General features: G+C 42.5%; 1 protein-coding gene across 1 annotated transcript in view; it reads right to left on the reverse strand.

The window, feature by feature from the left end:
• Window positions 1–19811, reverse strand: part of TXNDC5 (thioredoxin domain containing 5) — a 57129-nt gene extending 37318 nt beyond the window's left edge. The window contains exon 1 of the mRNA XM_065584951.1: window positions 19759–19811. The gene's annotated coding sequence lies outside the window, so the exon portion shown is untranslated. The remainder of the gene's footprint in view (window positions 1–19758) is intronic.
• Between the last annotated feature and the right edge of the window lie 7148 nt (window positions 19812–26959).

The raw sequence follows: 26959 nt of genomic DNA on the forward strand, positions 1-26959 counted from the left end.
TGGACTAGTCAGGCCATAAACCTACTGGGGTTGAAGCGGCTGTGCTTTCCTGCTGAGCACTTGTGGAAGCATGTAACAGTCCTTTTACATGGGTAAATAAGATGAAAAGATACCCGCTCACACACACTGCACTGGGAGTGTAAATCTAGAAATTTTGCTAAATCACATAACTTTAAAAAAAGTTTCTTTATGGAACTCCATGAAGAAAAGGTACATGTACCCTTAGCACCGCCTCAGTTAACAAGGGGAATAAAGACAAGTAACAGTTGCCTGCTACATGGAGAAAACCAGCTTTAGATCTTTGCCCCGGAAAAAAAGGTCTGAAGTGCTCAGGTTCCTTTTCATAATCGTGTCCCGTGACAGTGGGACCAGCTACAATTACTGCCATTTAGCCCACAGGATTTTGGCCCATGTGCTCTTTTCTGCTTATGTGATACCACATAGGGAGGCGATAGGAGGACCCTAGTAATATTAATTGGTGCTGCGTATGAGAACACAGCCCACAGTGGCAAGTCTCCAAACCCACCTCAACATATTCATATTGTTTATATTGTTCATATTTAATATGCTAAAAATAGCTGTGTAAATACTAAGTATCATGGGGTAGCCGTGTTAGGCTGTATCTACAAAAACAACACAGAGTCTGGTGGCAGCTTAAAGACTAACAGATTTATTTGGGCATAAGCTTTCGTGGGTAAAAACCTCACATCTTCAGATGCATAGAGTGAAAGTTACAGATGCAGGCAGATATAATGCATATGCATATGCATCCGAAGAAGTGGGCTGTAGTCGAAAGCTTATGCTCTAATAAATTTGTTAGTCTCTAAGGTGCCACAAGTACTCCTGTTCTTCTTTTTGCGGATACAGACTAACACGGCTGCTACTCTGAAACCGTACATACATAAAGATAGGGACTGCAGGTCAACGTTGAGAGCCATGCTGCCATTACTTGTAAACCACCTGTTTAGATGGCAGAGGAGGTCTCATTACGTCTGAGATTCATGTAGTCCACATGTATTTCTGCAGACCTTGGCCAACACAGGTTTTGAAGGTTCCACTTCACAGTGTTGCTATCCTCCATAACAATCAAGAGAAAGTAGGGGACTCATTGAACTGATAAAAGCCACAGATTTTTGCAAGTAAGTTTTCCGCTCCTGCCAGGTTACATGGGAGAGGAATATATAGGCTTTTATGGTGCTCCTCTAGGCCTTCAGATACTTTTATATTTGAACAGACTGAATTTCAATCATCAATAGATTATATTTGTACCAGATCAGCCAAAATGACATTATACTGTTTTGTCCAGCACCTAACAATATCAAAATCACTGTTTTACCTACTGGATATGTAATTGAACATAACATTGCATTTTTGGTTTCCATTACCTCTTTTTGTATTGGCTAGTAACATTAACAATGAAAAAAGGCAGCCCTCATAAAATACAGGCTTGTTAGTTAAATTGTGCTTTTTTCTGGTAGATTGTTCAGCAGAAGAACATAAAGCACATTTGTTTATCTAACATAGAGAGGCTGACTGAAAAATATTCTTAAAAATAATTTTTGCTGACAAAATAGTAATTGTGTTTTAAAATAGATCTTTTGACTAACAAAACACATTTCCCCACTCAGTTATAAAATTTAAATTCTGCCATAATCTGGCAGCAGTATATTATTTTATCCTTGCATCAGCGGATCTAAAAGCACTTTACAAATATTGACAAATATAGCTTTACAACATCCCTGTGAAACAGGTAAATATCCCCAGTTCGCTGATGGAAAAACAGAGGCACAAAGAGGCTAAGTGACTTGCCTCAGAGCTTGTCTACACAGAGTTCAAACAGCATGTCAGTGACAAAGCCAAAAACAAAATCCATGTTGCCTAACTCCCAGTCTTGTGCCTTACCTTCATGTTGCTTCTTTCTTGCATTTCACTGTTCTTATAGCTTTAACTCCACCTCTTTCCAACAACTCCATTTAACATACTCTTCACTCCTAATCTCATCTACTGTCTCCCTGACTCCTCAACCTCTTCCTCTTTGACACCTAGCTCTCTCTTTATCCCACAACTTTATCTTCAGTGACTTCAACTGCCACCTCCATGTCCCATTTGACCTATTAGCCGTCTACCTCCTTTTGATATTTTTAAAAGCTGAATCAGCACTCTACCTCACCAAAATGATCACTTGCTTGACCTTGTCTTCACTAGAGGCTACCCTTTCAGTGCTCTCTCTGCCCACCACCTCATCAACTTTATCACCAACCTGCCTCCCTCTCTTCTCCATCAGTGTCCATGACTTCTCTCTCCACTCATTCTTCCACTGTCCCTATTACCAAGTTCCTTCATTCCTCCATCTTCTTTAGCTTTGTCTACACTGCAACAGTTTTAACTTAAATCAGTTTTTGAACTGATTTAGATAAACTGGTACCACCCCTTGTATGGGCACATCAGAGATTTACCAATTTTAATCTAAATCAATATAAACCAGCTGTAAACTGATCTATGTCCACAAAGAAATTTGCTGTGGTTTAAGTAAACCAGTTTTTAAAACCAATTTTAGTTCAGCTGGTGCAGCTTCTATGTTGAGACAAGGCTCTTAGCTTCAGCATTGTGCCTGTGCACTATTAAATTGCTGCTATGTTTAATACAAGAAATCCTGAAATGGGCAAAAATAAGTGCCTTACATAATCTGTTTAGCATGTAAAGTGCATTTGGATGAAAATGACACATAAATGCACATTTTTAAGGAGAGGGTTTCTCCTGTCAAGGTAGCTACCGCCTCTCAGGGAGGCTTAATTGGAGAAGCTCTTCCGTCGGCATAGGTAGTGTCTTCACTAAGCGCTACTGCAGTGCTGGAAGTGTAGACAAGCCCTAAATTCCACATATAAGCATGGTCTTTTCCCCGGACCCAGGGTCTCTTAGAATCATAGAATCATAGAATATCAGGGTTGGAAGGGACCTCAGGAGGTCATCTAGTCCAACCCCCTGCTCAAAGCAGGACCAGGAGCCTGTCCACTTCCTGCAATTCTCATCCCCAAAACCCTACAGCTGAGAGTTATGGAGAGTCTTTCTGCTCTCTTCTGCTGAGGCTTTCCTCCAGCAGACTGGCTTCTAGCCTGCTCCCTGCAGGATTGTGGTCCTTATGCTATCTATTAGGAAATCCAGGAAGACCTTTTTACTCCTTTCTCCTCGCTAGCCTGGCCTCAGGTTTTCCTTTATATCCCAGCAGGTCTGGCTCTGTGTTACAATCTTCTACCATGTGACCCAGGAACTTATTCCCTTCACTTGGGAAAGGGGGCTGAGCCTGGCACAGGGTGTAGTTGAGCCCTAACCTCTTAAAGGGCCAGGTCTCTCTCTGACAGTCCCATTCTTGGGATCACATTTATTAACAAAAACCTAACAATGTCAATTCAAATACTATCTTCCAGACCTCCCTCTTCTTCAGGTTATACCATCCTTCCCCCAAACCATCTCTTTCCTAAAACCTTTCTCGGCTACAGCTTCTTGTCCTGCTTCTAGAAGTATCTTTCACCTGACTGGTGCAGAGAATCCACTCCCATGTCCTTTCCTTCACTCTGAGTCTCATCTTTGTCTGAACAGGCTCCCTCTTCAGGTGCTGCCTCTGTGTTGCCTTCCTCTGACTCAGCTGCAGGCCAGAGTCTTGAAACAGAGTGCTGTGACATGGATATGTGGCCAAGGACCAATTACTCTGCTACAGTGCTGGGATCCGGGGGCCCCTTCATGGCAGAGGGCACAGGGAGTGAATAGAGATTTACAGGTATCCCCTGGATATTATCTGCATAATAGTTCACCAAACGGTGGCATGTGAGATATCTACCGAGAGCCAATAGCTCCCTGGTAGTTATAATCAATGTGAAATCTGTGTGCAGATAATCTGTTTGTGAATGCTACGTTTATATGAAAGACTATCTACTAATGGTCTCGTTATACAAGATGATAAATTGCTTAACTGTGCTTATATTTCACTAGTGGCGACCTGTGGCTTTGATCCTCAAGTTTATGGTAAGTCTGAGTGAGGGTGGATGAGTGTGTTGTGCCGGGAGATATTGTGCTGATTTGTGCAGGTGGTGAAAGAGGGGTATGGACTGTTGTGAGGGGATATCTATGTTTGGGGTTATTGCATGTACTGGTTATATTGTGCTGGGAGATGTGTGTATTGGTTGTGCAGGTCATTGTGTTTTGTGTCTGGGTATGTGTGCTGGGGTTATTGTGTGTATTGGTTGTGTTGTAATGTGGATGGTTGTGATCACTTGTGGCTGGAGGTTGTGCTTGGAGATGTGTTGAACTGTGTTAGGGAGCTGTGGTGGTAAAATTGAGTGGAGGTGATGAATGAGAGGTGGTTGTATTGATTTGTGTGGGGGCATTGGGCTTAGGGATTTTGTGTGTGGGTTGTGCTGGGAGATTTGTGTTGATTTGTGGGGGTGGCAAATGAGGGATTTGGAGTTATTGTGTGTGCTGGTTGTATTGTTTTGTGGATGGTTCAGAGCAGTCACCTTCATCCAGCCAATGAAATTGTTGCATGCAAATTACCTGTAGGGAAGGGGGGGAGGGAGTACCTGACTTATCTCTGACATCACAACTGACTCTTGGCCTGGCATAATTGGTAATGTCAAAATGGCTGAGAAATTGAAAATTGTACAGTAACAGACTGCAAATCCCAGTGATGATTTACCCTGGTGAATCTGAACAAAGAGCTCTCAGCCATGCTTTTAGATGTTTTCATCACTTCAGATCAACTCTACAGACATTCTAGACTTCAGAATGAGACACAAACTGACAATTCTGGAATTTTATATAGATTGGCTAATCACCTGATTCACAAATATTGTGCCACTAATTTTTTGCAGAAACCAGACTATCACATTTGAAATAAACCATGCCTCAATCCATTCATATACCACTGAACAGCAAAAAGCCATTTAATGCCCATATGCCTCCAAATAACAATATTGTCAACTAAGCTAAATTATAGGTCTATCCTGTGTACCAAGGGTTCTCAAATAGAGTGTGGACCACATCTTATCAGAGCAATTGTCTACCTTTTGGGTGCTTCCCCTCTCATTCACGTCACAGACAACTTCCCCTCTGGTTTGTGATCACATAACATCCCTCTGGCAACTACCTGAAAAAGTAACTTTGGGAAAGTATTCAATCTTCTTTTAATATGATTTAGCATTTGGAAACCAGAACAGTCAGCACCATGTGATCAGTCAACTCTTGGCAGACCACCTGCGAGTACTCCACAATTTGAGAACCATTAGTCTATACTATTCCATCTATTTTATATTGCTTGAAAGAAGCCAGTCTACTTCTCTTCTTTCATTCTAATTAACTGGCAAGTTACCCTTTAGAAACAATTCTACTTTCATATATTTTCTATAATCTCATCCCTCTTTTTTGTCTTTAATTATCAAAGATATTCACTAAAAAACAGAATAACGTTTTCTTAAGATTTCATCTGTTCCTGAGGTGTATTTCCCAACAGAAGTTTCAACTCTTTCTGAAATCACATGGTATCAACAGATAATGGTGACATCTGAAAGTGGATAAGCAAAATAGAGGGAGGTCTCTGAGCTCTTCAATAATGGAATATCAGACTTTTAATCTAGCCCAGCTAGTGGAGACTGGAAAATATGAAAATCTCATGTTAGTTAGTTTAAGACCCATATTGGTCAGGTTTGTTTTGCAGCTTTTTCTATCAGTGATGGATACTTTTCATTAAATCTTTTAAACCTAAGCAAATGGTGTCTAAAGTGAGTGATGCACAAGTATGTTACTTTTTGTGATGTTCAGGTTTTAAAAAGAGAACAATAACATTTTTAAATTTGCTCTGGATCCCATTTCAAAATCAGCCTGGATGGTCTATTCTTTCAAATGGAAACCTGGACACATCATTGACTTACCAAAAACTATACATTTTCCCCACCAATATCACCTCTATTTTCTAATGTCATGCTATTTCATATTGTTATATTTCTCTCTCCTAGAGGAAGAACTAAGTATTTTCTCATAAAGTACATTAGGTTTCTGTCGATTCCCATCTGTTTCAAAAGACTGTGCCTAGATTTCTCTGATTTAATCAATTGTACGCTAGCAGGCACACAGAGTCAATGTACTGACTGATAAATACAGTGTATCTGATTTTAAAGAATAGACAAAACCTGTAACCAAGGGAACTTCCACTATATCATAGCTGGTTTTGTACATAGACAGAATAACATTTTCAGCTGTAATGTAAGCTAATGCAATTCCATGGAAATCAGTGTAGTGTCATTTACATCAGCTGTGAACTTGGCCCCAGTGATGTATGGAGAAGGAGAGGTTAGTTATCTGTTCACTAACTGGAGTTCTTTGAGATGTTTTGTCCCTATGGGTGCTCTACTTCGGGTGTGTGCGTGCCTCCAGGCTTTCAATCTGAAATTTTTGGTAGCAGGGTCCGCGCCTTTGCCCAATATATCTTCGTCCTCTGATCCGAAGGCACATAGGGGAGGGGCCGTTTCGGTTCCTTTTCAACTACAAAATCCAGCCAAGGCAAGGACTCCAAAGTAGAGGAAAAGAGGGTGGGTAGTGGAGAACCCATAGGGACAAAACATCTCAAAGAACTGCAGTTACTATATGGGCAAGTAGCCTTTCCTCCTTCTTTGAGTTGTTCCCTGTGTGTTCTACTTTAGATGACTCCCGAGCAGCATCCCAATGGAGGTGGATACAGTTCAGAGAACAGCCACACCAGAGGCGACATTTGCTCTGGAAGCATGCATAAAAGTATAGTGGTGGGGAAAAGCATACACAGACAAACAAGTGGCAGCTTCACAAATGCCTGCAATGGGTATATTCTTAAGCGGGGCAACAGAGGTGGATTTTGCCCGAGTGGAATAGGCAGTTACTTTAGCTGGTGCACTCCAGAAGCTTTGTCACATCCCAAAATACACCCTGAGACCTATTTCAATAGTCTTTGGGTGGAAATAGGGGCTTCCTTCATCCTGTCTGCAAAGGAAACTGAGTCTAGGAGAGGCTCTGAAGATCTCTTTTCATGTTCAGAGTGTGAAGAGTGGCTTCTTCTCTTGAAGTGTGAGATTTGGGGTAGAAGACTGCACCTAAATATCTTGGTAAACGTGGAAGTCCAATAAAATCTTGGTAAGGAAGCAAGGATGGGGATGTAGAGTCACCTTGTCCCAGTAAAATATTCTGTAGGATGGGTCTGTCTCAAATGCTTCCAACTTCCCTGCCCTTCTAGCCAAAGTGATAGCTATGAGGAAGGTGGGTTTTGAAGGATAAATGGAGAAGAGCCTCTCCTTTGACTTGAGGGGTGGCTTCTTCAATGCTTTGAGAACTAGACTAAGGTCCCAATGTGAAGTAGGCTCTCTAATGTGAGGAAAATGGTGATCAAGCCCTTACTGAGTCTTGAAGCTGTAGGGTGTGCGAATACTGAAAGCCCCTAAACTGGTAGATCAAATGCTGTAATAGCAGTCAGGTGGACTTTGATGGAGTTCAGTGACAAACCCAGGATTTTTAATTCAGCAAGTACTTGAGTATGTCAGTGAGGTGAGACTCGGCAGCAAATAATGCCTGGTGGGTGCATTAGGACTGGAACTGCTTGCCCTTTTGCAGGTAATTCTTTGTTGTGGAGAGTTTCCTACTATTAAGCAGCACATTCTGTACTTCAAAAGAGCAACTGATTTCTATACCCAAGAGTCATCAAGGAGCCGGGCCTTGAGATGTAGAATGGAGAAATGGGTATTGTGGAGTGTGTATTTTGCCCAATTCTTGGGTCAGTAGGTCAGCTGTCAGAGGAAAGTGAAAAGGTGGTCACCGACAGGTATATCAGATCCAGGAACTTTACCTGCCTTGGTCAGGATGATTACCACTTTCTCTTGTTTTACTTTGTTTAGGACCTTGAGGAGCAATGGTGTTAGAGGAGAAGCATATGGCAGAGTTCAAGGCCAAGTAGTAAGGAAGATGTCCCCTAATAATTTGTGGTTGTGTCCTCCCCTCAAGCAAAATCATTGATATTTCATGTTGGATGGCATCGCAAAGAAATCTATCTTTGGGATGTCCCAGGTGAGAAAAATCTTCTGTAGGATAAGATCACTCAGCTCCCATTCAAGGTGCTGGAGAAATGTCTGCTATGGTGTTTTGCTGACCAGGTACATATGCCATTGAGATGTCAATTTGGTGGGTTATGCACCAGTTCCAAAGTTTTATTGCCTCTGTGCACAAGGAGCTTACTCCTCTTGGGGGTTTATTTAGTACACGGTTGCTCTTTTTTATCTCTTGACGCCGACCAAGTGACCCTGAGTCTTGGGTAGAAGGTGGTTGCAGATGAATTGAACTGCTCTGAGCTCAAGTAGATTGATGTGAGGAGCAGACTCCTCAGGGGTCCACTTGTCTTGTGCTATGAGGTCCAGCTCTCCAGTCTAGTAGGGAGACATTTGTGGTGCTTATCTTTGTGGGGGTATATGAAAGAATGGAACTCCCATGCAAACCTTGTGGGGATCTCTCTGTGATGGGGCGTCCACCCCACACTGGCAGAGAAGGGACTAACAGAGTCCTGGGGAGGCTGCCTGGGAAGCAGCCAGACTGCGAGGAACAGCCAATCAGGGCCCAGCAGGTCCATATAAAAGGGAGCTGCAGGGCAGAATAGTTCAGTTACTGTTGGGAGCCCAGGGAGTAAGGAAGCATCCCTGGAGGACTGAGAGAACTGTAAGCACCTTGGACAGAGCAGTGGTTGGTTCTTGGGACTGAGCAGCTAAGTGCCCTGAGCTGAGGGCGAAGAAGGTACTGGAGCTATGGGGAAGTGGCCGAGGGAAATAGAGTAGTATTGACAGAGTTACAGAGAAGCAGTAGGAGACTGCTATTTAGAGGATCCCTGGGTTGGGGCCCAGAGTAGTGGTTGGCCCCACTCGCCATTGGGGAAGTGGCTGGACTGTTGGACAGAAATACTCTTCCCAGGAAGGGGGGGACCACAGACAGTGACACACCCGGAGGGCTCAGTCAAGACGAGGACACTGCGGTTCTGGCTGAGAGTGAAGCTGTAGGTGGGAGCAGAGACAGAGTGCCAGTGTGCAGACCGCAGATGTGGGTGTTGGCCTTGAACTAATCCCCAGCACAACAAGGAGGAGGTGCCAGTCTGGCGATGAGGGCTGTACCCTGTGACACCCTCCACCAATTGAGAGAGTTGAGAACTCTGAGGGATAGGCACCTGTTTGGACAGGTTGTGGTCGTTGGTAGTATAGATAGTTCTGAGCCAGGTTTGAATGCCCCAAAGGGGCACAGAGAGTGCAGATTGGCATAAGATGTTACAAGAGTACAGGCTGCCACATGGCCCAAAATCTGAAGGTGGGTCCTTCTAATGGTTTGAGGATTCTGCTGTCCTGCAGAGATGAGGTTGGACATCATGACAAACCTGTCCCTGAGGAAGTATGCCCTGGCAGTTGTGGAGTCCAAGATCACCCCTATGAAATTGATGTGTAGGACATGTGTCAAAGACTGCATTGAGCCATAGTCCCACAGAGTGGAAACATACTAGGGCCTTGTTGGTGCCGACTGTACCTCATGGAGGGAACAACCCTTGAGGAGCCAGTCATGTAGATAGAGAAAGATGACTTTTTCCATTTGCCACAGATGGGCCATGACAACTGAGATGACCTTTGTGAAGACTCTCACGTCAGTTGAGAGGCCAAAGGGAAGCACTCAGTACTGACAGCGGTCATTGCTGTTGATGAACTGGAGGCGGTGTCTGTGAGCTGGATGTGTTGCTACCTGAAAATATGCATCCTGAAGGTCAAGGCTCACAAACCAGTCTCCTGGATCTAATAATGGTATTATTGCGGCTAGGGTTACCATACTGAACCTCCATGTTTGGATGAATGTGTTCAGTCTTGGTCTCCATCCTCCTTTTTGCTTGCATACCAGGAAACAGCTGGAGTAGAACCCTTTTCCGATGAAAGAAGCGGGAGCTGGCTGGATCACCCCCAGGAGCAAGAGGGTTTGTATCTCCTGTCTTAGGAAATCTTTGTGAGACGGCCCCTGAAAAGGGAAGGGGAAGGCAAATGGGGGTTGGGGTGGGGTTGGAAATTACATGAATGGCATAGCCTGATGTAATATACTCCCAATGAAGCTAGAAATAGGAGAGATGATCTCCGTAGGGTGGGTAGAAGGTAGGGGTGATGGTATCGCATCAGATCCTGACTGTGGAATGACTTGTGACCCTCAACAGAAGGTTCAAAAGAAAGGTCAGAAGAAGCTGCTGTCTGCAAGGTGATAGCAGATGATGGGACCTTCTTGTGGAATCTGGGCCTCTTGTTGGGTGGCTCTACAGATCTTTGGAAGGTTTGGTACTGGATTGGTTGAGAACATTGGACTATCTGTGGCCTCTACTTTTTCTTTTGGTTGCAGGGACGTAGGTGCCCAGGGATCAAATGGTCACTCTAGAATCCTTTACTGTGTGAAGGAATTAATCTGTGGCATCACTGAAGAGCTTAAATCTTCAAAGGCAAGATCCTCAACTGTATTCTGGATTTCCCTGCAGAGTCCAGATGAGAACAGCCATGAAGCATAGTGAATAACTATAGTGGTTGCCACAGAAAGAAAGTTGGTTTTGGCCTCATTCAAAGTGGCTTGCAAAGAGGCTTTGGCAATCATCTGACCTTTGGTGATGAGAGCCTGAAACTGGTCCTTCTGGTCTTGTGGTAAATAAGCAATAAAATGAGAGAACTTGCTGTAATTTGTGTAGTTGTACTTTGCCTCTAGGGCCTGGTGGCCAACTATCCTGAATTGTAAAGTGGCTGAAGAACAGCCTTTGCAGCTGAGAATGTCCAGGTGCTGGAGCTTCCTGTCATGAGGACTTGGTCTGGAGCAATGTTGTCCTGTCTCTCTCATTTACAACATCAACCACCAGGGAATTTGGGGTGGAATAGGAGAAGAGGTATTCTGAGCCCTTGGTAGGTACACTATTTCTTTTCTCCCTTCTTGCAAGTTGGTGGGACAGTGGCTGGCATTTGCCATATTGCCCAGGCTTGTGACAGCAAAGCGTCATTTATAGGCAAGGCTATATTGCTTTGAAAATAAGTTTATAGGATATCTACCAGGGCATGCTGTGGTTCCTGCACATCTTCCAGGGTCATCTGTAAGGATTTGGCTATCTTCTTCATGAGTTCCTGGAAGACTTTGAAGTCATCCACATAGGATAGGGGAGAGGGTCATAACTGCCTCATCTGGTAAGGAAGAGGACATATTAGATGGCCCCACCTCTTCCTCCATTCTCAGCTCTTGTTCTTCTAGAGAGTTCTTTTGAGGAAGGAGAGTCCTCCTGGGGCACCAGAGGTCATGAGGGTGCCCTCTAGAACAGGTCTTTGTATGGGACCCTAGGTTTCCAGAAGACCCAAAGTGGTGAGCCATAAGGGAACAGGGAGGCACCCAAGGGTGCTCCTGCCATGGAGGTTGTTGGGTCAGTTGTCAACTGGTTCCTGGGGTCTCTTCCTCGGGATACTTCTCAGAGGGAAGTTCAAACAGAAAGATAGTGGAAAGTTAGACGGAGATCTTTGAGTCTGAGGAGGGGTTATCCTCTGTTTCTAGTGTTGTGGGGGAAGAGGTGTTGGTACTCGTGGCAGCCTCAGTATCAGCCAGGGCTGGCCTTACCATGAGGTGAACTGGCAGACTGTGGGGGGGCGCCACTAGGACGCAGAGTGTAGAAAATTGTGTCTCTGCTGGCCCATATGTATTCTCTCAGCTCTAGATGCACAGAGATGGTGGAGTGCTGTACTGGAGGAAGGAGGGCACAAGAGACATAACAGGCAGAAGGAGAAAAGGTGAGAGGGAATAAGAGAAAGCAGCAGGAGCTGCATGGACAGAGAGGAGGAGGAGCCTCTTATGTACCTCTCTAGCACCCCCAGGAGCCTGGGCTGATTAACAGCAGCTTCTCAGGGAGTTTCCCATTTCCTGCTGCTTCCCTGAACCCACTTGAGGAGAACAGGCAGTCAACTGAAGTAGTAGGAGCCAGTTAGGCCCTTAAGACGCTGATATCTTCCCTTATTCAGGGCCTGCTACCAGCCTGCTTATTTGTCCCCTTCAATTGAGTGTTGAGAGCCACTATAGCTGGCACAGAACAGTAGTCATGAGTGAAAGAAGAAAACGCCCCTCTGGGGCAGCATTCAGAAAAAGCAAGCAAGCAAATGAAGCTTTTCTATCTAAGCAGGAAGGAGCTCTCCTGAGATACAGACACAAATGTTCACAGTGAGCCTTCCGGCCCCAGTGAGGATGTGAGGGGTGAGGAGATGCCTGATCTTCCAGTTAGTCAGAGTGTAGGTGACCTGGCAGCTACTGTATATCCATATCTCCATCTCAAATGGATGTAACCATGCACATTCCTGAAGAAAAGTGTAGATCAGAGAAGAGTGTGGAGGAGGTGAAAGAAACAGCTGCTGCTGAGTTTAGTGCCTTAAGTCTAGATGATCCAGGACTGTGGACCCACTTGAGCTGTAGCCTGAGGGACTTCCTTGTACTGGATGGGTCACAGCAAGTGAAAAACTTCACGTTCCCCAAAGACAATGAAAATAGAAGTTTCCATCCAACTCATTACTGGTGTGAAATCCCCAATGGTGACAAAGTAGAGAGGCCACGGCTTATGTACTCAAAAACCCAGAATACTGCATACTGTTTTTGTTGCAAACTCTTCCAGTCTAATGTTCCAGCCACATTGGGTTCTACAGGAACAAAGGACTGGAAAAATCTGGCTAGAAATCTGGCATGCTATGAGAAGGCAGCAAATCACCAGAGAGCATTCCAGAGATGGAAAGAGCTTGAGATGAGACTAAGGTTAAAGGCCACCATAGATGAGCAGCATCAAGAGAAGATTGCATTAGAGTCTCTTTACTGGCAAAATGTTCTGAAAAGGCTCGTTGCCATTGTGAGAATGCTTGCTACCCAAAACCTAGCACTGCGTGGTACTTCAGAGCAGCTGTATGCGCCAAACAGTGGAAACTTCCTTAAAATTGATGCTGTACTCCAGGAGCATCTAAGAAGAGTCACCACCCAAGAAATGTACACACACCACTACCTTGGAAAAACAATTCAAAATGAGATCATACAATTACTGGCAACAAAAGTCAAACAGAAGATTGTGGCAGATCTGACGTCAGCAAGATATTACTTTGTTATTCTGGACTGCACACCTGACATCAGCCATATGGAACAAATGACTTTAATGGTGCGTTTGTAACAACAACAGAACCTAGTGAAAATGTCCCTGCAGTGGTGACTGTCAGAGAGCATTTTCTAGAATTTATTGACATTGATGATACTACAGGAGCTGGTATGACAAATGTGCTTCTTAAAAAGCTGGAAGATACAGGAATTGCAATAGCTGACATGAGAAGTCAGGGCTCGATAATGGTGCCAACATGAGAGGAAAGAACAGAGGAGTGCAGACACAGATATGAGAGTTAAACCCTCGAGCTTTTTTTGTCCCATGCAGTCCTCATTCATTGAACTTGGTGGTCAGTGATGCAGCATCAGCTTCTAGTGAGGCTGCTGAATTTTTTTATGTAATTCAAAGCATCTATGTATTTTTCTCTGCATCAACTAATCAATGGCAAATTTTGAAGCAACATCTGGGAACATCCCCTCTGACACTGAAACCACTGAGTACCACATGATGGGAAAGTCGCGTGGAGGCGATAAAGCCTATCAAACACCAATTGGGAAGATAGATGATGCCATAGTTGCCATTATGGAGGATAATGCTATGACAAGAACTGTTCGTGGGAGAACAGTGGCAGAGGGAAATGGAATCACCAGAAACATATACAACTTCAAATTTCTGTGTGGCTTAGTGTTGTGGCATGACATACAGTTTGAAATAAATGTTGTAAGCAAGAGACTCCAAGGTGTTGACCTTGATATATCTGGAGCAATGGAACAACTAGACAAAGCAAAGTTATACCTAAAGTCTTACTGGTCAGATGAGGGATTTCAAAACGTTCTGAAGAGTGCACAGAAGTTGGCAGAGAAACTTCACACTGAAGCTATTTTCCCACCCATTCAAGAATACAAGAGTCACTGAAGAAGACGACATTTTGATTACAAGGCACAGGATAATCCCATAAGAGACCCCAAGCAACAATTCAAAGTTGAATTCTTTAACCAGGTGCTAGATTGTGCAATACAGTCAGTTGAAGTACGTTTCATGCAGCTCAAGGAACACAGCAATATATATGGGATGTTGTATGATATTCCAAAACTCCTCACTATACCTGAAGAAGACCTACACCAGCAATGCAGGGCACTAGAGACAGTGTTGACACATGATGACATGCGCGATATTGATGCAAGTGATTTAGGTGATGAACCGAAAGCCCTTTCAAGATACATTTCAGCAGGATCAACTTCAAAGGCTGTTCTGGAATATACAAATAAGATGACCACCCGCTTTCCAAATGCTTTTGTTGCTCTGCGCATACTTCTAACACTTCCGGTAACAGTTGCCTGTGGAGAATGCAGCTTCTCCAAGCTGAAGTTAATAAAAATACATCTACGCTCCACACTGACACAGGAGAGGCTGGTCGGCCTTGCAACCATCTCAATAGAGCATAAGCTGGCCCAGACTGTGGACCTTCAGCAGGAAGCAGTTCAAATCTTTGCAACCAAGAAGGCACGTGTCATAACTATAAAGGGAAGGGTAACAGCTGTCCTGTGTACAGTACTATAAAATCCCTCCTGGCCAGAGACTCCAAAATCCTTTTCCCTGTAAAGGGTTAAGAAGCTCAGGTAACCTGGCTGGCATCTGACCCAAAGGACCAATAAGGGGACAAGATACTTTCAAATCTTGGGGGGGAGGGGGGGGGAGGGGGAGAAAGGCTTTTGTTTGTGCTCTTTGTTTGGGAGTTCGTTCGCTCTTGGGACTGAGAGGGACCAGACATCAATCCAGGTTCTCCACATCTTTCTAAACAAGTCTCTCCTATTTCAAACTTGTAAGTAAATAGCCAGGCAAGGCGTCTTAGTTTTACTTTTTCTCAACTTGTAAATGTACCTTTTACTAGAGTGTTTATCTTTGTTTGCTGTACTTTGAACCTAAGACTAGAGGGGAGTCCTCTGAGCTCTTTAAGTTTGATTACCCTGTAAAGTTATTTTCCATACTGATTTTATAGAGATGATTTTTACCTTTTTCTTTAATTAAAAGCTTTCTTTTTAAGAACCTGATTGATTTTTCCTTGTTTTTAGATCCAAGGGGGTTGGGATCTGTATTCACCAGGAGTTGGTGGGAGAAAGAAGGGGGGATGGTTAATTTCTCCTTGTTTTAGATCCAAGGGGGTTGGATCTGTATTCACCAGGGAATTGGTGAAGGCAGCAGACCAGACCTAAGCTGGTAGTTAAGCTTAGAAGTTTTCATGCAGGCCCCCATATTTGTACCCTAAAGTTCAAAGTGGGGATACAGCCTTGACAGCACGGAAAGCACCACTTTGATTATTCAAACAGATAAAAATGCCAGTGTTTACTATGCAGACAAGAAAAGTTCATTTGCTGTTTGAAAGTTAAATGTTACTTAAAATTTTTGAACAAGGCATTTTAAGTTGTTAGTTCTCCTTTATTGGGGTGTGTAGCAGAGCAGTACCATGTGAGGAGTAGAACAGGAAGAAGGCAGAATTGAGACCTTTCAACGTTTTGGCCCAAGCGTGGGAGTATGGGGGAATCATTTGAACTCCCCGGCTCTGGTATCAGCAGTCAAGTTGGGACTAGCAGCTGCATCAGTTCTGGCAGCAGGGCCTCCATCTCAGGCACTGTGGGGTACACTGGTACCAGCAGAAGTGAGTGCCGGGTTCAGGGTCGAAGATGGTTTCTTCTAGGAGTTCCTGTGTTTGGAGGACTGTGAGAAGAGTATCAGAGTTGGTGCTGAATGGGGCTGTTTTCTGAGAGACTTTTCAGTGCATTAAGTGCTGAAAGTCTTCTTCGTGGGTATGGGATCTTAGTAATGGAGGAAGTAGGAGCCTCAGCAGCACCCATACAGGGATACAAGGTCTCCTTTCTCCCTGACTTTTAGGGTGACATTTCCTGCCTCTTAGGAACTCTATTGGGGGAATCTAGTTCTTTTCTTCCTACAGGGTTTCAAAGTCTCTGAAGCAGCCTCCTGGTCTCTGCTTGCAGGTACTGGAGCCATGGAAGTTGCTGGGACGCTCAGGCTGAATAAGGCTGAAGTACGAGGGAAAATCATCTCCAAAGTAGTAGCAGGTTGAGAAGGAGCTTGAGCGGCGGCAGTAGGTCCATCCTCCCCTATATGCCCTTGGTTTGGTGCATGAGAATATATAGGACACAAGCCTGGACCCACAGACACTGCTATGGAAAGTCTCCCATGGAAAGCATATGGGCACACGCATACCTAAAATGGGGGTACCCATAGGGACAACTACTTGAAGAAGAACACTAGTCACATTAATCAGTGACATTTATATCTTGGATTTATTCTACAACTTGCCATTTACATGTAGGATTCCAATTCACATTCCACTTTTGCTATAATCCATAGCTACCCTTCTAAAAAAAGAACAAACTCAAGTGTATGTACCTAAGAGATTTCCAAAGCCCATAGTAGAGTATATTTTATTTTGACAGCTGTCTCTTGAATCATAAACCATGTCCTCTGAGGGCAGATAGCATGATGTAATTTTAGTGACAGCACAATTGTCATTCAGCTAGAAAGAAGGATATTGTGATCTCAATGGAAAAGAAAAGTGATACTGCCATCTGTAAGCTTATATCCCACTTTCTTCAGTAATTTGTACCTCTCATGAAGGGCTGTGAGTGGAAATTACTACAAGCTGTTGAATTAAATGACATCATTTTGCCACCCACAAAATATTATGAGTTTGACAGCCTAAAAGATGGTACAACAGTGAGAAAAGCACAATCTCACAGTGCGTGTACACTTATTTTTGTTTATTTTCATTAGGATTGCAATTTTCACTATCAATTGCTGACCACCACTTCTGTGAAACTTTGACCTCTACGATGAGCAATTAGCCTCTTCAGAAGTCAGTTTCAACAGCTGCTCTTGATTGGCTGCTGCCTGGCAATATGTGATTGTTGGAGCTGAAAGCCTCCTTACAGAGTCTTCACAACTATTTAGCTTCTTATGATTACATCTAATGATACGGAATTTGCTTTCAGGTAATTTACTCTCAGTTGTAATGTACTGTGTTATAAAGTTGATAAACAGGGTCTTTCAGTTATACAGTTAGATGTTACAAAGAATAGCATAATATAGATTGAGGATTTCGAGGATCATAAAGAGAGAGTTTCCTGTCTATTAACTTTACAGCTGTTTTAATGATGGAACACTGGAGAATATTTTTTCCATGGTTGAATTCTCTTCCATTACACTACACACACCCTCTTACGTGACCGGCAGCTGCTTTTATCTGCCAATACTGAATTTTGGTTCATTTTGATACTTGGCACATTATTGTGCCCCCTGTGATTTTTCAATAATATCCTAAATAAAACAGAACTGAAGTGAAAGAAAGTATGGCAGCAGATATGAATAATATTAAAAAAAAAACCCCATGAGATACCCAGAAGGTGAATTAAGTTCAGAAAATAGTGCTTGTTTAGACAGTTACTCACTCATAGTTTCTGTCCAACTACACATGCAGAAAACTGGTTTTAATTATTTTTTAATCAGCACTTTCTTTCTGCACTAGCCTGTATCCTTCTAGTGGCTCATAAACAATGTGCTAGAATATCCACCCAAAAAGATGAGTCTCTCTAACGTTGCTCTTTCAAAGCCAACTACAATTTAGGAGACTAAAAATAGTGATTCCCTCCACCCCCTTCTTAATTCTTAACAGAAGCACCATCACTCTTTGGTAAATGAGGACCAAGATTATGGCTTACAATAATTCTAAGGGACGTGGTTGTCAGTACTCAACGTTTATTTTATGCTCTCACTGTGTCACATATCATCACTGGATGTTTTTCAAATTCTTAATGATTAGTGAACTTTTTTCCCTTAACACTGATGATATCAAGTGCAGTATTTCTAGTTTTATAGAAATTAAGAGGAATGATCTACTTTGTACTTGGATTCAACAACAAAAGAAAATAACTGACCTTTTCGATACATGCTTAGTTATTTGGATTTGGAAAAGGCAGCATTCTTAATGCATCTAAAACTTGATTCCTCTGTCCTACCGACCCACAATTTTCCCACTGTTAGTGCAACAACCTCCTCTGCAGCTCTCACCAGGTGACCAGCCTCACTGCAGCTATTATCCTTACTAACTCTCTATCTCAGCGGTTCTCAAACTTTAGCAACCTGAGGACCCCCATTTTGATTTAAAATTTTTCAAATCATACTGACCAATGTAGCTTTACTCCAGGGAGAGCAACAAATCATAACATTTGGTGAATACTAAACATCATCGCATAATACAAATGATTAACAGCATCCTTCTAGCATTAGATGCAGGGAAAACTTTTGATAGGATTTTTTAGGCTTATTTTTCTGTAGTATTGGAGAACTTTAATTTTGCACATCAATTTATAACTTCCATAAACTGTTATAAATCATAAAATATAATATATGGAGCTATACCTATCTCATAGAACTGGAAGGGACCTTGAAAGGTCATCAAGTCCAGTCCAGTCCCCTGCCTTCACTAGCAGGACCAATTTTTTTTTGCCCCAGATCCCTAAATAGCCTCCTCAAGGATTGAACTCACAACCCTGGGTTTAGGAGGCCAATGCTGAAACCACTGAGCTATCCCTCCCTCCTATTATTCTCTATGTGTATTCCTTTATCTGAACAGGTACCAAGCAGGGATTTTTCTACTTAAGGAGCAGCACAAAGCAAAAGTGCCCCTTTGTCACTTCTTCTGTTTTCTCTAGGTGTTGAACCGCTAGCAATAGCTGTCAGAGATTCTCCAGAGAGTCAGGGCATAACAATCCATGATAAAGAATGCAAAATTTCTCTTTTTCTGGATGGCATCTGCCTTATCTGATTGAAACATAAGCCTCTCTTCAATTCCTTAAAGAAATCTTAGAAGTCTCATTTAGTTTCCATGTTACAGGAGTGGGTGGGTGAGATTCTGTGGCCTGTGTTGTGCAGGAGGTCAGACTAGATGATCATAATGGTCCCTTCTGACCTTAAAGTCTAAGAGTCTAAATCAGAGACAAACCAGTGAGACTTCAATTTTCCTTGTTGATGTTTCTGTGAGGGATTCAAATACCTCAGCTATTTACACTAACAATGCTAAACCCGTAACCCCTTTTATATACTTTAAAATATGCATCTCTCACCATTATCTATGTTAGGCCCAGCCTACTTGACAAAAGTGAATGTCCTTGCTCGAGTGTTGCACTTCTCAAAAGTCCACCTAGTATTTATATCCACTTAGTACGATAGCATGGAGGCCAAAAACAAGTTGTTGAGGCTTTACAGACAGAAAACAACTAGAAATTCTATAACTGGACAGCTGTAATTCAATATGTTTGGAACAAGATTACTTTTTATAGAAACTCAAAGCCACTGCCCCACTTGCCAAAGCCCGGAAGCAGCATATTTATCTCTTTTTATTCCTTTCAGCCTGATTTATGGCAAAGACAATTTGCTCTCTCGGGAGATCAGACAACATCCTACCCCAGAGAACCACACTGTAAATATGGAGAAAGAAACTTTTCTCCCTCAAGAGACCAAACAACATCCTATCCTAGCAGACTACTCTAAAGATATGGAAAAAGAAAAACAGGTACCTTGGTGTAATGGCAAAATTCTCACCAACTTCCTGGATAGTCAGGCTCCCATGTTTTCCTGCAGGACAGAATGACACTAACTTTAAAAGATGTTTATATTAAAGGACTATCAACAATTGGAGACTCAGAGCACAACACTACTAAATTTTGAACAGCTCAGAATTAAATTAAATCTACTTTCTTGAGTGTTCTATATGTACTTGCAAATTAGACACTTCCTTGATACAGTTACTAAAGAAAAAACTGCACTATTGGCAAACCAAACAAACCACCACTCAGAGGGTACCGAACCCAAATAAGTTTCTATTTTTACTGTACAAGTTCTTCACTGAAAAACACTTCACAAATGTACACTTTAAATTCTACACCCTGGATTTGAGCTCTTAAGATTCCTTTTAAAGATAATCAATGGCAAAAAGCACTTGGTTACCGCTCTGAAGCCTGTTTCGAGCATTTACAAGTAAATGCAGTACTTTGTGCTACAGAGATGTTGCTATTTGCCTTCCATTTTGAAAAAAAAAATTATATTTATCTACATTTTAAATGCTCCAAATAGACATCACAAATCACTCTCACTCATATATTGTTTATTGAGCTGTCATTACATGTGCTGGTTTTGGGCACTGATTCCCCATTTCATGATTCAAGTTGGCAATTGACTCAGGGCTTGATTTCCATTTATTTTAAGGCCCCTTTACTCTGCTCTCTGGTGGCATGAAAGGGTCTGAAATTTGGTGTACATTATATTTACATTCATTTTAAGGCCCCTTTGCTGTACCAAAGTGGTATAATGAGTAACAGACTGTCATAATTTAACCCTTTATTATACTTAGGGGAGTTGAACCATAGGACCAACTCTCCAACATTGACTTAAGAGTATTAATTAAGAATAATTAAGAATAAATATCTATGGTGTGCAAAAGGTTATCCTTGCTCAATTGACTGTATCAAGAAAATTCATATTCCAGATGTGGCAACAAAAAGTTGAAGTACTTTAAACTACTAAAATCAGCCCATCAGATCAGCAATATCAATAAAAACTACTGTAAACTATGGCATGACTAGATAATGCCCCTGTGACTTTAATAAATGATAAATCAATTGACTACCAACTCTAGAGATAGCCAACTTACGTTTAAATTATTCAATTTGTTGCCCAGATCTGTTGGTCAGGAGATGGAAGGATAGGGTTTCTGGGAAAAGTGAAGTGTTTGAGGAGATGGCACTCAGCAACACATGAGCAGGGGCAAAAGAATCAGATATTGAGGGTGAACCAAGGTTGGTAGTTTGGTGAAAAAAACTTTGCGTGGGAGAGAGGAAGACCTTGTCTACATGTGAAAGTTGCACTGATTTAACTATAGGTCTGATTTCAAACTGATTTAGTTAAACCAGTGCAAACACCTATTGGGGACACATTTATTTTGGTTTAAGAGTGACTGAGTTCAGCTGAGCTTAAATTGATTAGGAAACAGTGTAAACTAACCTGAAATAAGTCACTCTTAAACTGAATTAAAAAGAGTGTCCGCACAAGGATCTGTACTGGTTTAAAAACAGGTTTAAGTTAAATCTCTGCAATTTTCTCATATAGACAAGGCAGAACAAAAAAGTCATGGATGGAAGAGAGATAGGAATGGAGGGATTCAACAAAAAAGTCAGTGGAAGAGAGGGAGGTGAGAGATGTCATGGACAATGATGGATTAAAAGTTATGGAAAGGTTTGGTGGAGGCAGGTTGGTGATGATGAAGGAGATGAGGTGATGGGCAGACAGAAAGCAGAGAAAGTGCAGGGTTTAAGGGAAGACAAGATCAAGCAAGTGGCTGTTTTGGTGAGGAAGAGACCTGATTCAAGTTTAAAAATCAAAAGGAAAGGAGGTGAGGAGGCAATGGGTCAAAAGAGACATCAATATGGAAATTGAAGTCACCGAAGATAGAGCTGTGGGATGGTGGGATAAAGAAGAGTGAGAGAACAAGGTGTAAGGATTAAAGAGGAAGGAAGTTGAGGAGGAGTCAGGGGAAGAGGGTAGACAACAGCTAAATGGAGTAGGAGATGATGATAGACTCAATGGAGTGTTGTTCAAAAGAGGCAGATGAGTGGGAAGGGGGTTGAGGTAAGTTTAGTTGGAAGAGGTAGGAGAAGGAGAGAAAAGGCACAGCACAGTCCTTTGGGAACAATTTGAGGCACAGGGCATCAGAAAAGAAGAGGCCTGCCAGGGGACACAGTAGCTGCAGAGGCAGTCTCAGATAGGGAGTTAAAGGAGATTGAAAGAAACAGCACGTAATCAACCACAAGTGAGTGCCAAGGCTTTTTGATAATCATAGCAAACAAAGAAAACACATACTGAGTTATTACAACCTGCCTGTTATGTGTGCAAAATACCATATGGAGATTGAGATGGCAAACAGATTGTACTACTAAATCAACAACATCCTACAGATATTTAATAAAAACTTAATCGCTCCCAGTAGGTACAGGATGTCTTTGTCAATACAAGACAGAAAAATGTGTTGATCTCTGGGGAAAAAAGAAAAGCCACTCATGTCTCTCAGTAGCAGCAAGCCATGTGAGTTTAGGAGTGACACAAGGACTCGTAGTTCTATGATCAGAGGACAATACATGCTGCCGAGGCAATCTACTTGATTTAAGGTTGTTAGAAGTCTTTGACAAACTAGTCTCATGCTTTATACAGTACTCAACACCTGCTGGAACAGAATTTAGGGAGTTTTAATGAGTGCTCTGTCGATGTCCATGCAGTGTGTCCATGTTAAATAAAACTCATGGTGCACTGATTCAAGGAGCTCCCATAACTCAGAACATGATGAAAGGTAGGAGCAGAAGGGAAAGGAGACAGGTTAAGCTGCACCATTCTTCAAAAAATAAAATTCTGTCATTTAATCCTGAAAGTAGAATTAATACAAGGTGCACACTCTGCCCCAAATTCTGGGCTGAGTTACCCTGGTGTAAATTGGGAATAACTAAAGAACAGAATTTGGTGCGGTGAATATAGACTCCTTACTTTTTACAATATTGTGGGAAACTAATTCCAATAAGAATTAGTAGCAATTAATCTTTTCAGTATCTGGTGTGCTAAGAGAGAGAGTTCACCTGAAGAAAACTCTTCTGATTTTCCAATAAACAAACTGGATTCAGAAACTGTCATCTTTTCCCCCCAGGAATTAATAGCCATTCTCCAACTGGAAGGACATAAGGCAGAATTATTTTCTCAAAGTACGCTGGTGTAAATCTGGAATAACTTAATTGACGTTAATGCTGGAGAAAAGTTAGTCATCCCAGCTTATTGAAATGCAATAAATACATAACCCGACAATGCCATTTCTGCTAGGTCACTTTACAGAGTAGAAATGCACTTCAGCCCCTCTGGCTCAGTTTCCCCATGTGTAAAAAGGGATAAGACTGCTTAGCTTACAGGAATGTCACCAGAGGACTGATTAGTTAATATTTATAAAGGGTTCTGAAGAAAAAAAGCAGTTATAAATGCTAAATATTATTTACTTACTGAGTGCTCCAACTAGCAAGGTTAAGATAGACATTCAGCACGTAAACAATCTTATAACTTGCTACGTCCTCCATAGTATTTTGTAAGGCTCTCTGAGGTCACATGCTTTTGCTCCCCTGGATGTGCCTATACTGAACTGAAGGAGCGGGGTTGGACTGGGGCTGAAAAAGGGATAGGGGTTTTTTTTGTTTGTTTGTTTGTTTGTTTGTTTTTTTGAGGGAGATGGTTTTCTGATCCCAAATGAGGTCACTCTGGAAACTGAAAAGAGCCTGTTAGAAAGGGAGAATGGACACAAAGTAGGGAAAAAAAGAAAAGAGAAAAATCAGAACCAGATGATGATGATATCAGCAAAAAAGCAAACCTAAGGAAAGAAATAAACCAAAATGTTATAACTTTAAGATCCCCAGCCAAAGAAATAAGATTAGGTGATGTTAACCCTTTGAAAGTAGCTGACTGGATATAAAAAGCACAGGCGATATAATAAGAGCCAGGAGGAGGTTGCGAGATGGGGATCTTTCAGTTGAATATAAGAACAAAGAGCAAGCGGATAAACTGCTAAACATTAAAATGTTAGGGAAAGTTAAAATAAGTTGCCAGCTACTAAAGTATTTGAAGTGAAGGGAGTAATATATGAAGTGCCATTAGAACTGACCAATAATGAGATTACCAAAAGCACAGTAGAAGGTAAAGTAGTTGTAATCAGAACAGGAGTACTTGTGGCACCTTAGAGACTAACAAATTTATTAGAGCATAAGCTTTCGTGGACTACAGCCCACTTCTTCGGATGCATATATCCATGAAAGCTTATGCTCTAATAAATTTGTTAGTCTCTAAGGTGCAACAAGTACTCCTGTTCTTTTTGCGGATACAGACTAACTCGTCTGCTACTCTGAAACTAGTTGTAATCAGGTTCTGAATGAATGCTTCCCTCACAGCTAGCTGGGGCAGGAGGAGACTCTGGGTGTGATTATGTAAATACAGTTTGCTCCTGCTTCACTTAGATATTCAGCAGATGGAGCAGTGTTTTTCTCACTGTAATCAACTTGGCTGGTGTTGGGTCACAAATCACATTAGTACTGAATGTAGGGGTAGTGAAATGCGGTTATCAATGTTGTGATTATTGTGGGAATGCAGGGAAGCAGGATTGTGCTTAACCCAGGGTTCTCAAACTGGGGGTCCGGACCCCTCAGGGGGTCGCGAGGTTATTACATGGTGGGTCCCGAGCTGTCAGCCTCCATCCCAAACCCCGCTTTGCCTGCAACATTTTACAATGGTGTTAAATATATAAATAAGTGTTTTTAATTTATGGGGGGGGGGGGTCCGCACTCAGAGGCTTGCTATGTGAAAGGGGTCACCAGTACAATAGTTTGAGAAACACTGGCTTAACCTGTTCCAAATTGGGGTGGGGGGGGGGGAGGGGAAGGGGAAGAGGAGAAGAGTCAAGAGGAGCTCATTGAACCAGGGGCTTGACTGCCAAAGCCCTGTGAAAGTAAGAGTGGTGGGGACAGAAGTCCTGGTCAGGAGGCTGCACAACCCTGCTCCCCCGCCCCCTTTAGACTGGCTTAAACTGTTCTTCCCCACTGTTCAAAGAATAGAGCTAAATAGGCTTCATTAGGAGTCATTTTTTGTTATTTTAATTGCTCAATCAGAGCTGAAACCAGTTGTGGTAGGACTGTGTTTCTGCCCTGCCTGCTAAGAGCTAAAATCACTTGAGGGGGGGAAGTGTTTCTGCCCAGCCTGCAAAAGAGCTGAAAATCACTGAGAGACTGATGTGCAGTGGTCACAGCAGAGAGGCAGAAGGTGACTGACAGTCAGCTGGTGAATGAGTGACCAGGGGGGCGAAAGTGAAGAGGCATGATGAGCAGCCAGCAGGGTGGCGGTGGAGAGATGTGGCGAGCGGCCAGCAGGGCAGTGGCGGAAAGGCGCGACAAGCAGCCAGCTGGGTGGCTGATGGAGGAGTGCGACAAGAGCGGTGAGCAGGTGGCCGGTGAGCAGCCAGCAGAGTGAGTAAGATTCCTCTTTGCCCTCCACCCAGGGTGGGAGGTGAACTCTGCAGATGCACCCTTGAACTCTGGGCCTGCACTCACCAAGGAGAGCAACTGTGAGTGGGGTGCAGAAAAGGGAAAGGCATGTGAAAGGGACTTTTGGGTTGCTGGATTTGAGAACCTGAGGGGAAAAGGGCACTGCCCAACCTACTTGGGGTGGGTCTTTTACTCATGGTTTATGTTTATGAACCCTGTTTGTGGTGTTTTTCCAAATTAATTCCAAGTTACTTCCCTTCTTTTATTAAAAGTTGCTTTTCTACACTCGGACTCTGTGCTTGAGTGGGGAAGTATTGCCTCTCAGAGGCGCCCAGGGTTGGTGTGTAATTTTTCCAGATTACTGGGTGGGGGCTTGAACCGGTTCTGTGTTGTATCGATGGAAAGGAACCCCTAGATATTGAACCCGGCCCTGGTTGCTGCTGGATCCACCTGGCAGAAGGGTTACATAGTAGTAAATAAATGATTAATTAGTAAATGAGCAGAAAGCAAGCCATCAGCAGCAGTGCTGATTACATTTAAGAGAGGGACTCTACTTGAGGCCAGGTCTACACTATGGACTTATATCAGTATAACTATGTTGTTCAAGGGTGTGAAAAATCTACACCCTTAGCGATGTAGTTATACCACCCTAACCTTCCGTGTAGGTAGAATTACATTGCAGGAGGGCTTCTCCCATCAATATAGCTACTGCCTCTCAGGGAGGTGGATTAACTATGCCAATGGGAGACACTCCCACTGGTGCAGCTGCGCCAATGCAGCATATTAAGTGTAGACCTGCCTGATGAGAAAGTAGCACTAGGGTTTCAGATATTGAGAACCAAGCCATATATCCTCCCTCCCTCTAAGTGCCAATGACATGGGCATGTAGCAACTGTTTGCAAAGGGGAAACAAGATGCAGTGAATATAGGGGAGAGCATTCCTATGAAAATTGTATAGAACTGACATAGGTCATATGTAGTAACTGCAGTGGTAATCACAATCTAGCATATAGAGGGAGTATTGCTGCAAGACAAACTAAAGAGATACAAAAAGACAAAAACAACATATCTTATGTGGAAGCTATAAGGAGACTCTCAAAGCATCAGGTGGAGAAGGAAGACACAAACAGCACAGTAAAAGGGGAACTGCAGACACAGATTCATTTTATAAAGAATATGATAAACACTGTGTAAGGAATGGGCTATAATACAATAGAAAGGTTTTGTGTATTTATGATAGATGTGATAAACTGTACATCAAAAATAAGAAAAATCAGAAAAAATGAAAATTAAAGCAAGGACAGCAGAAAAATACTTGTATGTTAGCAATTTATCAATGGACTGTATTCATGCAATTTTGAATGAGGCTAATGGTGAAATATGACTAGTATGGGGAACACAATCTTTTGTTGGAATGTGCACAGCTGGATAGTATATCGTCAAGAACTAAAAGAAAATATCCTGGAAATGAAAACTAAACCAGATATCATATGTATTCAGGAAACATGGTTGGTTAAAAAGCTTGCTTTTAAAATTCCAGGATATATTGCCTTCAGGCAAGACCGAAAACTAGGAAGATGGTTTTATATTGCCGTAAGGGAAGGATTAAACTACGTAGCAGCAGAGAAGAAAGAAGTAAGCGTATAATATGATGCTGTTGAGATCC

Source organism: Chrysemys picta, chromosome 2 (genome assembly GCF_011386835.1).
Source record: "Chrysemys picta bellii isolate R12L10 chromosome 2, ASM1138683v2, whole genome shotgun sequence".
Lineage (NCBI taxonomy): Eukaryota > Metazoa > Chordata > Testudines > Emydidae > Chrysemys > Chrysemys picta.